This window comes from Tiliqua scincoides, chromosome 8 (genome assembly GCF_035046505.1).
Source record: "Tiliqua scincoides isolate rTilSci1 chromosome 8, rTilSci1.hap2, whole genome shotgun sequence".
Taxonomy (NCBI): Eukaryota; Metazoa; Chordata; class Lepidosauria; order Squamata; family Scincidae; genus Tiliqua; species Tiliqua scincoides.
The window spans coordinates 34,226,561-34,239,926 of record NC_089828.1 but is presented as its reverse complement, the minus strand read 5'-3'; positions in this window follow the sequence as shown (position 1 = coordinate 34,239,926).

The following is a 13,366-nucleotide window of genomic DNA, read 5'->3' as shown; positions in this document are numbered from 1 at the left end:
AAGGTGCCTGAACAAGATTATATGTATGAAATGATTATATGTATAAAATTAGATTACATGATTATGGCCCAAATCCTAACCAATTTCCAGCTCTGACATAGCTCTGCCTATGGGGTATATGCTGCATCCTGCAGTTGGAGGACAGACACGGAAGCCTCCTTAAAGAAAGGGACAGCTTTTTCCCTTACCTTGGAGCTGCATTGCCCTTGTTGGTCCTGGAAAGTGGGTTAGGCTTGCCCTTGTATAATTGTATAATGAATGTATAAAATTATTCATGGCATGGAGAGAACAGATAAAGGGATGTTCATCTTCCCCTTGCACAACACCAGAACCAGGGGATATCCACTAAAATTGAGTGTCAGCTGACTTAAAACAGAAAAAATAAAATTCTTTACCCAGCATGTAATTAATCTGTGGAACTCCTTGCCACAGGATGTGGCATTGGAACCTGGACTAGATGTCTTGAAAAAGGTATTGGACAGATTTCAGGAGAAAAGGTCCATCACAGGTTACAAGCCATGATGAGTATATGCAACCTCCTGGTTTTAGACTTAGGTGATCTCTGAATTCCAGATGTCAGGGAGTGGCAACAGGATGCAGGTATCTTGTCTGCAGGGGCATATCTAGGGATGTGCACATAGGGAGCATGCCCTGAGTGCCATTTGAAGGAGGGCACTGGATTGTGGGCTTGCTGTCACTGCCAGCATTTCCTCTTTGAATAAAAAACCCAAAAGTGACATCATGACATTGTGACGTTGTTGCCCCAGGTACCTCTGCCTCCAGTGATGGTGTTGCTGATGTGCTCCCTGATAAACCTGGTGGGCCACCATAAGATATAGGAAGCAGGATTACATGGGCCTTTGGCCTGATCCTGCAGGGCTTTTCTTATGAGTGTGGTGCTTACTCCTGCATACAGAGATCTCTCGATTGGGGCTCTCGATTCCCCAAGGTCACCCAGGAAGGTGAAAGAGCTTTCAGATCTGCTGCAAGATTTCCCCCTCCCACACTTTCCCACCCAGCAACCTCAAGCACCGGAGTGCTTTAAATTCTGCCGCAACGCGGTCTCCAAAACGCTGACGCAGCACATTGCCAGCATGTTTCAAGCCATTTCGGCTCCGCGGTTTGACAGAATTTATTTCCTGCTTTTTGCAGTGTGTCAATTACAAACCTCGAGCTTTAACCTGGATGGTTTTCCCCCTCCCATTCCCTCTTAAAAGAAGGAAAAAAGACCTTTTTTTCTCTTTTTTTTGACCAACACACAATCAATAGAATTGTCCTTGGGATTGTTTCTGTATAAAGTCTTGCTAGAATCTCATTGATTTGTTCAGAGACTCCTCATTGAGCTGGTTTGCAGCAGAGGACGACTGGCTTCCAGCCGGATACCTCATGATCGTAAATTACAACCATTTTATTACTACAGCCAGGGATGCTCTGAAATAATCCTTGTCTGCCTCTGTCCCTGGATTCTGAAATGCCAGACTGCCTGGTCTTGCTTCTGCACTAGAACCAGTGCACTGAAGTCTCATTTATTTTATTTTTTAATTTCCAAAGCCTTTTAAAATCTGCAAGTTTTGCAACATTTCCTTTGTGTCTCCAGGGCCAACCCAGCAATGGGGGGAAATGACGCGGCCACTTTAAGTGGCAGGGCAGAGGAGGAAGTGAACTGACAAGGGGCATCCCACATCCCACGCTTGCAAGCTGGCTGTCTCGGCCCTCTGCCCACCCAGCCACTTCACTGTGCACTCTGATCTTCTTGTCACTTGATAAAAGGGGCATCTGGCAGCCATGCCACCTTCCTCCAGCACCACTGCAGGGGGCAATTCCAGCGGTGCACTGGGTCCTGGAGCTACGGTGCTTTTGCATAGGCACAGTCCATCCATGCTAGTGCTTTTGCACAGATGCAAATGTGCTGGGCTGGCAAGAGCCAGCTGGTTTTAATTTACGTACTTTCCGACCTCCGGAGAAACCTGTGGATCAGAACTGGTACATGTCTTGAGGACAGTACAGTGCTGGAGACAGGTTTAACTAGGGCGGAGCCTGAGGGGCACCTGCCCTGGGCACTACACCAAGGGGGACACAGGTGGCTGCACCTGAAGAAGGTGCTGGTGGTTTTGTGCCTGCCATTTCTTCTTCTGTGGAGGTTCCCTGAAGGGTAGACTCCACAGGAGAAAGAACAGGGGCACAAAGCCACCATGGCGACTGCTCCCTCCTCCAGTGAGAACACAGAAATGACATCATGAGACATCATGATGTCACTGCCCTGGGTGCAGGGGCAATTTGTTATGTCTGGTTGTTATGGCAGCAGAGAGCCCTGTCGACCTTATTCTGGTTGCTTCCCTTCTGGGAGATCAAACAAAACACTCTGCCTCCTTCTTGCCTTAGTAGTTTGTAAGAGGGAGGCAGTGGCAAAGTGACCCCTCCTTACCCTTAGCTCCACTACTTGCATCTTTAAATGTGCTAGGTGGAGAATGCTGAGAACGGAAGAGGACTCCATTCCCAACATGATCCATCTGGCCTGCTTGTTTGAAGGCAGAGGTAGGAACAACCAAGTGGCAGGAGGAGGTGCTGGCTCAAGGAAGGGAGGTGGGCCTGCAGAAGCACCAAATGTTGCTCTCCTGGTTCACACAGCTGCTTTTTAAAAGAGGTAAACAACTCTATTCCCTCTAAGGGCGTAGACCCCTTCATCTTATGTGCAGCATCATGACTATATCAACACCTTTCTCAGATGCTCAGAGATGACATCACCCATCATCACTGAACTTCCGGGTTTCTGTGCTGCTTGGAGGTTTCATGGAACACTGATTGTCAAGCGTGCTTGGAGCCCAGCCTGCTTTAAATAATAACCAGGTAGACAATAAGGTGGTGACAAAGGCAAACAACAAAGGGGGCATAAAATGGGGGGGATTAGGGTGCCTCTTTACCTTGGGATGAGCCTGCATGTGTGTTTCCTGTTAATGATGTATCTATGTGCATGAAGGTTATTTAAAAAGCAACATTCATGCAATCATATGCATTGTGACACACCTAACAGTTTGAGAAACACTGCCCTAGTAAAACATAGTGCAGTACAAAAAAAATCTTGGTGCAATTATACAGGTAATCACATCCAGATTGCTTTGTTGCAATGTTTTATCAATATGCAGCTTGGGGAGGGCGGAAGGGAGGGTGCAAATTAACTGGAAGCCCAGGCAAACTGCGCGTGTGCCAATTCTGGAATTAACTTTTGCAATTCTGCAAATTAAACTGGGATTGAGGATCACTGAAATGCAGCCCAGAACAAAATTCCGAAACAATCAAAGAATGGAATGGCGGAAAGCCACTCATCCCTGGGGCCCCTCCTTGTGTTTTACATCTTCCCACTGCTCTGCTGGCAATGGTAGGAGTACTTTAGTATTGCACACTTACTCCTCATTTGCATTGATCTTGCGTGACATTTCTCGGACCTGCCAATGTCAGTCACTTGACGAGGTCACAACTACAAAGACTGACTAGTTGTCTGCACTAGGGTGAGGAAATCATGCAACTCTCCAGAACGGAGAAGGAGAGGGCCAAGAAGGGGATGAGGGGGTCAATTCCCTGCAGCCAGGGGATGAGGGGGTCGATCCTGCAGCCAAACAATGCCAGTCACTTCTGGGGCTACCACTAAGTCTTACCTAATTGTCTGGGAGCTGAAGAATTAAAATGGAACGCCCACTCTATCCTTTCACCCTGTTTAATTTATAAAAAACATCATGTTGGTTGGAAGCAAGTGTGTACATGAAAATGCAGAGAATTATCATTATGTAAACTGAATAAATGGGATCCAGTTTTTTTGGAAAGCCATCAGCTTGTTGCTGCTTTTCTTTCACACAAACACAGCCAGTCATTTTTGCATCTTTGCAGATTCTGATAATTGAAATGAGTTTTGTTAAGCAAAAAGAGGCTGAAGCAGCATTGGTTCGGATCTGGACCACGGTGCACGATGACGGGGGGGGGGAGTCATTTTCCTGCTAGAAATCAGCTGGAACCCCCCCCCCCCGCTGCTGTTAGTTTCTCTCAAACATTTATTTGCAGCCAATAATTATTTGGAGAGCAAATAGCAGTATTGGAAGAGGGGAGATTTCCAGTTGGAAAACAGACCCAGGTCCTAATCCGGATCCAAGCTGCCTGTAGCTGCTTTTTATTATAAACAAGACCTCATCAGATTTGTTTACAGCTTTTAAGATGTATTGAGCATTAAAACTAGTTTGGCCCAGAGAGCAAGTAAGACCTACTCATCTGCAGAAGAGCCCACTTCCTTGTGTTTTTCCACAAGCTGCATTTCCAGACATGTCTGGAAGGAGACCAGTTTGGAGCAGCAACTCATACAGAGATGCAATGGATAACCTCTTCTGAGAACAGGTCATTCTCTTATCTAAGCACTGTGTGATCTAATCACACCTGTTGGAGAGAGAGAGAGAGAGAGAGAGAGAGAGAGAGAGAGAGTGCAAGATTCCCCAGTCCCTGTAGCAGCTGTTTAGAAGGAGGCAAGATGATAGCAGTGACTCATGCAGAGATGCAATGTACAGCATCCTGTGACTGCATGTAATTCTGTTGAATCTCTACAAGTGAATAAACGCTCCAATGAGCCTGATATAGGAAAACCTTTCTGATCACAATGCACATACACAAACTCTCAGTGGCTCATTCCTATCTATCTATCTATCTATCTATCTATCTATCTATCTATCTATCTATCTATCTATCTATCTATCTATCTATCTATCTATCTATCAAAAAGGCAAATGCCCAAGGCAGCTTATAAGTTTCCATTTAAAAAATTACAATAAAGCTTACAATAAATAAAACAAGAAACAATTAATAAAAACAGTTGGGGGGGTCAGCAATTCAGACAGACTATGAAAGTTAACAAAATTTTTAAAAATGCACCATCTATAGGGGAAAAGCAGCAAGCAATACTCCCTATTGCTTGTCACTCCCATGTGTCAGATGGGTTTGCAAAACATGTAACTCATTATCTAAGGTTCTGCAACACCTGAAAAATTTACATTTTTCTGGCAGAAAAGTCAGAACAGATAGTAGGAAATATTTAATTACCCAGCACGTAATTAATCTGTGGAACCCCTTGGCACTGGATGTGGTGATGGCACCCAAAGGCCTAGATGCCTTAAAAAGGGGATTGAAAAGATTTATGGAAGAAAAGTTCCTCAGAGGCTACAAGATATGCAACCTCAGGATAGCCTATATCTGAATGCCTGATGCAAGGGAGTGGCAGCAAGACATGGGTATCTAGTTGTCTATTCTAGTGTGATCTAGAGGCATCTGGTGCGCCACTGCGAGATACAGCAAGCTAGACTAGGTGGGCTCTTGGCCTGCTCCAGCAGGGTTCTTCTTATGTATATGATGCCCCATATTATAGTTGGTTGCAACTCACAGTTTGAGAACCACTGGAGTAAATCCATCTATCTTAGTACTACCTACATATTATGGTATTGGCTTTCTGGGGTTTCAGACAGAGGTCTTCCCCAGCCTCACCTGAAGATGCAAGACTTTTAACCTGAGACTTCTTCCCTGCAGATCAGATTTAATGGCATATTTCTAAATTGGACACCCAAAACTGCCCTGGGCACCTGCTGAAATAAACCCTCTCAATAAGGAACTTTTTAAAGAGCCATTCAATAAGAGCTTATGTGATTATGGCTGAATGCCCTCCACACAAAGGTAAAGAGCTGCTTTAACAGGGGAAATCCAGGAGAAATCCTATCACACCAAAACATCTTTCGACAAAGACTCAGCCAAGGCAGCACACTACACAGTGCTGCGTAAGACATTGCGGTGCTGGAGCAGATAAAAGGCTGTCTGGCCCAGCATTCGGTATCCAGACAGAAGCCTCTGGGAAGCCCATAGGCAGTACATGAAAACAACAGCACCCCTCTGCTGTTTGCCCCTCAGTCCCGGGCATTCAGATGTAGACTGCCCTTGAATATGGATGTTCCGTTTAGCCCTCATGGCTCACAGCAATTGCAAAGTTAAAATTCCTCTGGGCTTTCCTCATAAGGGAGAAAGCCTCCCCCTGTTCTGTATTCCCGTTTGCTAGTACAGGCAGCCCTCAGCATCTGAGGGTTCATGACCCGTGGATTTGAACATCTGCGGGTATCAAATTCGCAGGGTGGGCCACCTGTAGCCCTCTGAACCTGACAGGAACTGTGCTCCAGAGGCCCTGTGCTCCACCTGCTGCTCCCCCAACCTCAATCCTTCTGAGGGATGAAATCCACAACCTCTGAAAGGTCTAAAAACCCACTTCCGATTTTCGTCCATAAAAGGCCTTCTAAGGGCCTAAAATGTCACTTCCGTTTTTCATCCAAAAACTGGAAGTGGGGTATAAGGGCCCTGTGAAGACCTCCATATGGGGCTGAGGAAGGTGGTGGTGGCGGGTGAGGAAGGGGGTGTCACCCCTCTAAGCTTAGCACCCTGGAAAATTTGCTCCCCTTGATCCCCCCAGGTACACCAGTGTGCATATGAAATGGAGCTGCTTTACAGCCTTACACAGTCCAGCACATTTGGGCTACAATCCTATACAGTTGGCCCTCCTTATCCATGGGTTTGGGACCCATGGATTTGACCCATTTCTGGAAAGCCTCACTGAATCTCCTGGATGCAACTGGAAGTGTCTTCCATTCGTGCCTAGGAGGTGTTCTGAGGCGTGAGGAGGCCACGCATGACCTCCATACACTTCAGAAGGCCTCACTGAGGCTTCTGTGAGGCACGCCCGATTTGATGAAAAACCAGATGTGCCACTCAGAAGCCTCTGGGAGGCCTTCTGAGATGCAGGGAGGCCTCCCCTCGCCTCAGAATATTTCCCAGTTACGACTGGAAGGCACTCCAGTCACATCCAAGGTTCTCTGAACCCCTGCCTCTTGGTTCTCAGTATCCGTGAGTTTAGTATCCACGAGGGTATGGGAACAGATCTCCCAGGAATACTGGGAGTCAACCTGTACACATTGACCTGCTCATAAATTCTATTAAATAAATGCGACTTATTTCTGAGTAGCCACCTAATAGATGAAGAAGATGAAAATCAGAAACTTAGGACATTAGACCAGGGGTCTCCAAACGTGGCGTGGTGTTGAGGGCCAGAAAAAAAAATTAAATATAAAATTTAAATAAATAAATTAGAGATGGAATGTAGACAAATGAATGAATGGGCTCATTCATTCAACCTCTCTGGCCCTCAGAACACCCTCCAGACACAATCAGAGCACAGTTCTGATCATGTTCAGTTGAGTGGGCCAGAGGCTTTCAGGGGACAAGAGGTTGGCCACAGGCCGGAAAGAGGCTTGCTGCGGGCTGCATCTGGCCCCCGGGCCGGGGTTTGGAGACACCTTCATTAGACAACAGCTCTCTGCTGAGTTTCTTTGCAAAACAGCTTCAAGCAGGACTGTTCTGTTTGGGTAGTAAGAACTTGGAACTTTTTTGTATTGGCAACCTTCAGTCTCGAAAGACTATGGTATCGCGCTCTGAAAGGTGGTTCTGGCACAGCGTCTAGTGTGGCTGAAAAGGCCAATCCGGGAGTGACAATCCCTTCCACACCGGGAGCAAGTGCAGTCTGTCCCTGGTCTGTCTCCCTGGCTATGGGCCTTCCTTCTTTGCCTCTTAGCCTCAGACTGTTGGCAAAGTGTCTCTTCAAACTGGGAAAGGCCATGCTGCACAGCCTGCCTCCAAGCGGGCCGCTCAGAGGCCAGGGTTTCCCACCTGTTGAGGTTCATCCCTAAGGCCTTCAGATCCCTCTTGCAGATGTCCTTGTATCGCAGCTGTGGTCTACCTGTAGGGCGCTTTCCTTGCACGAGTTCTCCATAGAGGAGATCCTTTGGGATCCGGCCATCATCCATTCTCACGACATGACCAAGCCAACACAGGCGTCTCTGTTTCAGCAGTGAATACATGCTAGGGATTCCAGCACGTTCCAGGACTGTGTTGTTTGGAACTTTGTCCTGCCAGGTGATGCCGAGGATGCGTCGGAGGCAGCGCATGTGGAAAGCGCTCAGTTTCCTCTCCTGTTGTGAGCGAAGAGTCCATGACTCGCTGCAGTACAGAAGTGTACTCAGGACGCAAGCTCTGTAGACCTGGATCTTGGTATGTTCCGTCAGCTTCTTGTTGGACCAGACTCTCTTTGTGAGTCTGGAAAACGTGGTAGCTGCTTTACCGATGCGCTTGTTTAGCTCGGTATCGAGAGAAAGAGTGTCGGAGATCGTTGAGCCAAGGTACACAAAGTCATGGACAACCTCCAGTTCATGCTCAGAGATTGTAATGCAGGGAGGTGAGTCCACATCCTGAACCATGACCTGTGTTTTCTTCAGGCTGATTGTCAGTCCAAAATCTAACTTGGAACTTGGAACTACCCCAGTAGTAACCTTGAAGGGCCCAGAATTATTTTAAACTCATGCCTGTGACAGTTTTGAGACAGAAGTATAGAAATGACTCTTTAGGGAACTTCTTGATTGCTCTTCCCTTTCCTCCCCAAACCTACCGTTTGCAGGTCTCTCCACCAATCGCAGTTTGCAGAGCACCACCAATAGTGGTCTAGCCGCGCCACCTGCTGGTGAATTAGATGACGTTTGCTCCTACTTTCAAAGGCTGGGAACATGCAAAACTTCGCCTGTTGCGTTTCTTCTATGTGGGTGCATAGGGGCAAAACAAATCCTATTTCACAGAAACTACAGCATGGTTTCTGTAGAACCAATCTAACTGCCCAGGAAAGAGTTCCACTAATTCAGTATCCAAGAAAATCAATTCAGGATTAGGAATGCGCGTCGTCAGGATCCCAACACACATAATCAACCTTTGAACAATAAATATTTACAAGTCGTTTAAAAAGAGCAGAGTTATAAACCATGACAGTGAGGTATAGATAGGAACAAAATTCATTTGAGCTCTGGGATAGTACCCTTTTTGAAATTAAAAAAAGGCTTCAGTTCCAACAGAAAGGTAGTGGAAGAAAGAGCCTTCTAAATTACCTCTCTAGGTAGGGAATTCCAAGGCTGGGGTGCCACTACCGCCAAGGCCCTGTAACTAGTCCCAGAACTAGCTACAGCACTGAATCAACAGCAGACCAGAGGGCATGGCCTCCACAGTTGATTTAAAACTCAGGCACATGCCTATGGAGAGGTGGATACACTTTCTCCAAAGGCTGATTAGGCGGGGAGGGAGGGAGAAGAGAGACATGCAGAGACCATGGGTGGATCAGAGGGGGGTAAAGGAGCAAACACCTTCCAGATGGATACTGTGACTTGCTCCCCATTGCTGGATTCCTGCAATTACTTAAACCCATTTTTGCCCAGCCCACAGGTGTACACATTTGGTCTCTCTTGCATATATGCAATGTCAGGGAGAAATGGCTTAACAGAAGCAAAGAACAGATCTCAACCCTTGCTCTCAGCTGGCAATTATCCAGCATTCTCCAATCAAAGACCTTTATGACTCATTCAGAGGCATCCTTGGGTGATCAGCCAATAATCTATTTGCCAAAGGCATTGGCCAGGTAGCCCTGACATAGGAGTCTATTACAATGTATAAAGAACATCAATATAGGTCACTAATTTCTTGTATACAAAAAACTTTCAGATCCTGAAAAAAATCCCATCAGTTACATATGCATTTATTCCTTCTGATGATGCTTGGGTGTTAAGAGGGGATTGGACAAATTTCTAGAGGAAAAGTTCATTATGGGTTACAAGTCATAGTAGGTATGTGCAAGCTCTTGGTTTTAGAGGCAGGCTGCCTCTGATTGCCAGATGCAGGGGAGGGCACCAGGCCACAGGTTGTGTCTGTTGTCTTGTGTGCTCCCTGGGGCATTTGGTGGGCCACTGTGAGATACAGGAAGCTGGACTAGATGGGCCTTTGGCCTTATCCAGCACGGCTCTTCTTATGTTCTTATCACTTATTTCCAAACTGGGGATTTCGCTTGCTTGCTTATTAAAAAGTCAGTTCTTCCTTCATTCTGCTTTGTGGTGACATCACTGTAAACATTCTGCTTTTGTATATGACATCACTTTCGCCCCTCAGCAGGCACCATGAATGCTATTCGGTCCATTTTATGAAACAAGTTGATGTAGGAGGTGCCCTCTTACTGAATCAGGAAATTGGTCCATCTTGGTCAGGGGTGTCTGCCCAGCTGCACCTTAGGGTTTCAGAGCAGGCTTTGAAACCCTACGTGGAGATTGGGGATGGAACCCATTAATTTCTGCATGCAAAACAAGTACCCTACAATTACAATTCCACCTCTCAAATGTGGTGGACATGTTTTATGCCCATCAATAGGTTTATGTATACATGCTAGGGATTCCAGCACGTTCCAGGACTGTTGGCTCAGTCATGTCGTGAGAATGGATGATGGCTGGATCCCAAAGGATCTCCTCCATGGAGAACTCGTGCAAGGAAAGCGCCCTACAGGTAGACCACAGCTGCGATACAAGGACATCTGCAAGAGGGATCTGAAGGCCTTAGGGATGGACCTCAACAAGTGGGAAACCCTGGCCTCTGAGTGGTCCGCTTGGAGGCAGGCTGTGCAGCATGGCCTTTCCCAGTTTGGAAGAGACACTTTGCCAGCAGTCTGAGGCAAAGAGGCAAAGAAGGAAGGTCCATAGCCAGGGAGACAGACCAGGGACAGACTGCACTTGCTCCCGGTGTGGAAGGGATTGTCACTCCCGGATTGGCCTTTTCAGCCACACTAGACGCTGTGCCAGAACCACCTTTCAGAGCGCGATACCATAGTCTTTCGAGACTGAAGGTTGCCAATACAATACAAAAAATACAAGGTTTGTGTAATTTAGAATTGGCAAGATTTGTGTTTTCTTTTTTTCCTTGTTGTTGGCTATTTAGGACAGTAAATGTTTCTCTTCTTTGGGGTTGTTTTTTTTAAACCATCTTTTTTTTCTTTTCTCTTTTAAAGAGCAATTTCCTATGGGCTAACTGTCTTAGGATGGAGCTGTTATGTGAAATATACTAGGTTTCCCTTCCCTCTTTCAGAACTCAAACATGTAGAACAAAGATCACCCCATCAGAAATATACTTTCCCCTTCTGAACTCTTCTCTCCATTTTTTTCTGATGCTGCCACTGATGGACCAGGCGGCATCAGGTCTGGCCCAAAACTTCCTGGCACCTAAGCAGCCTAATATTGCTCCACTTTACCCGATCATATGGCAGGCTGTGCTTCTCCCATGCCCTGGACTGGAAAAAAAAGGGAGAGAGTCTCTGATTCTCTAGCTCTGTGTTCTTCAATCTGTGGGTTGCAGACCCCAGTGGGATTGCAAAGCCTCATTTGGGGGTTTGTGGCAGCTTTTCAAAGCCTGTGCAAGAGAAGGCTTGGATCCAATACAACAATGGTATTGAATTCTTGATATAATCCTGCATTGCCTCTTCTTGCTGGCTTGCCCTGCAACTCCTAAGACCAGTCCTGCTCAGGCTGCTACCTCATAGGGTTGTTGTTAAGACACGAGAGGTAGAGGGAAAGGGGTAGGTGAGGGTGGGCGGTGATGGGGTGGCTGGATCACATTCTAGGAGGAGGTGCAGGATCTGGGCGGGTCCCCAGTTTCTTTCTTTCTTTCTTTCTTTCTTTCTTTCTTTCTTTCTTTCTTTCTTTCTTGTCATAGAAAAGGTTGAAAACCATTGCTCTAGCCCAGTGTTTCTCAACCTATGGTATGAGTACCACCAGTGGTACTTGAAGTGGTGTCTGGTGGTACTTGCTGGACCCATGGACCCCTGCCTTCCAGCAGTGAGACCAGTAACACGGCAGAACAAACAGTAGTAGGAGGCTCAGCTCAGTGGGCAGAACTCCAAAGCATGCTTTCCTGTGCTTGAAAAAGCCTTCCCGTTCACCCTAAGCCTCTTACTGGTTTTTGTCACATTGCATCTGGCCTCCCAACCCAGAAGTAACTGGCAATGATGTTACTTCCAGTGGTACTTTGAATAGATGGACCATGTGAAGTGGTATGGTGGAGGACCAATCTTAAGAAACAATGCTCTAGCCCTCCCCCCCCCTCTCCACTCCCTTTTATGCTCTATCCTCTTCAAACCAGGAAGTGGGAGGAGGAGAAACAATAGATGTGCACAATCAAACACAACCCCCCCCCCATCAATCTACTGCCTGAGGCAACCACCTCAGTCAACCTCATGAATGGGTCAGCCCTGGCCAAGACCCTTTATACGAGGTGCTTTGGAGATTAACTATGCTTGTCTACTGAAAAATAAGTTCTAGCAAGTTCAGTGGGATTCAATTTCAAGCAAGCAGGGTGACCAGATGTCCTCTTTGTCCAGGACATGTCCTCTTTCTTAGCCTTGTGTCATGGAAAAGAAATGTCCTCCTTTTCCCTGTGTAAAGCGCATAGCCTTTTTCCCTACAGGCAACACACAGCCTTTGTGTCATTAATAAATTATATGTAACAAATTATATGTACAGTAATATAGTTTTAAATTAGCTTTTATTTTGTCATGTCCTACTTTTTGGGATGTCCTACATTTTGGTGGACCTTGTCCTCTTTTGCAGTTATGACATCTCATCACTGCATACAAGTGACTTTAGGGTCAAATTCTGACAGTACAATCTTACTCAGACATAAGTCCCCATTGTTTTCCACAATTATTTTCAGAAAAAAATATGCATAGGATTGCATCCTACCTTGCTAACATCTAGCTACCTTGCTAGCATCTCACCACATCTCAAAAAGGATATTGTGCAAATGGAAAAAGTGTAGAAGAGAGCAATGAAAATAATTACTGGGCTAGAGCACCTCCCTTATGAGGAAAGGCTACAGCATTTGGGGCTCTTCAGTCTAGAAAAAAGGCGCTGAGGAGAGGGGGAGACATGATTTGAGACATACAAAATTATGCAGGGGATGGATAGAGTGGATATAAAGAGATGCTCTTTTCCCTTTCACACAACACCAGAACTAGGGAACATCCACTAAAATTGAGAGTTGGGAGAGTTAGGACAGACCAAAGAAAGCATTTCTTTACTCAGTGTGTGGTTACTCTGTGGAACTCCTTGGCACAGGATGTGGTGATGGGATCTGGCCTAGATGCATTTTAAAGGGAATTGGACAAATTTCTGGAGGAAAAGTCCATCACAGGTTACAAGCCCTGATGAGTATGTGCAACCTCTTGATCGTAGAAATAGGCTACCTCAGAATGCCAGATGCAAGGGAGGGCACCAGGATGCGGGTCTGTTGTTGTCTTGTGTAGTCCCTGAGGTGTTTGGTGGGCCATAGTGAGATACATGAAGCTGGACTAGGTGGGTCAATGGCCTGATCCAGTGGGGCTCTTCTTAGTGTGGGAGCACGGATCTGGTGTTAAGTGAGACACGGCAAACTGTAAGGCCAACATTATTTGACT